Source organism: Schistocerca nitens, chromosome 3 (genome assembly GCF_023898315.1).
Source record: "Schistocerca nitens isolate TAMUIC-IGC-003100 chromosome 3, iqSchNite1.1, whole genome shotgun sequence".
Classification (NCBI taxonomy): domain Eukaryota; kingdom Metazoa; phylum Arthropoda; class Insecta; order Orthoptera; family Acrididae; genus Schistocerca; species Schistocerca nitens.
The window spans coordinates 393,807,876-393,808,751 of record NC_064616.1 but is presented as its reverse complement, the minus strand read 5'-3'; positions in this window follow the sequence as shown (position 1 = coordinate 393,808,751).

Below are 876 nucleotides of genomic sequence, written 5' to 3'. Positions count from 1 at the left end.
ACTAACGTGGCCAACAAGACAGTACACAGTCGATAGCTAGGAACAGTTAAATTCATGCCAGCACTGACTGACTTTACGTTTCAGCTGTTGCAGCAACATTGTTTAAATTTTATTTGTTTTCACAGTTGCAGGAAGACCTTCTTTACTGAGGTTCAATATTGTTGTTGAGATGGGCTATTGTTGCTGATGGTATGATGATTTACTGGTGTTTTCCGTAAATTCCGTTTTAATATTTTTCTGCACTTATTGACTTTTAAACGGAATCTACATAGCATGTTCAAGAAGAAAAAAAATCTGTCTAACCTATTAAAATCACACATAGAAATGAGTGGAAATGTGCTAAGCATGTAATAGAATAGGAAAGGAGTGAAATGTATCAATGTTAGAACAAGGCACAGAAAGGTGCAAGGAGCTGTGTTTATTTTGCTTCATTGCATGTCACCAAATACTTATACTCATCAGTCCCTGTGAAGAGAACTATACTGTTGGAAAGGTGGTGCACCTTAAAATCCTTTCTTTAGTAATCACTTACGTACAGAAGTATGTTGATAGTAGTGACCATTATGGAATGACTATCAATGATAATGTCTGTAACGCCACGCCCACTGCTGAGATGAATCACCCGTAGACCTCGTTGAAATTTTCTTCGTCTGTTAAGACAACAACACTTTTTATCGTTGGAATTTGTAAGTCAGTAGTTTTTGTGCTGTAAAGCATATTGTGGAGCCTCATAATTTACAGTAAATGTAGTTATGACGACGTGGAATATAAATGCCAGAGGTTACAGCAAAACCTCGTGTTGAGAAGAACGATACAGTATTACGTGTAAATGGTATCTGCAGTGTTGTCGGTAGTTTGTGGGGGTAATGTTTTGTT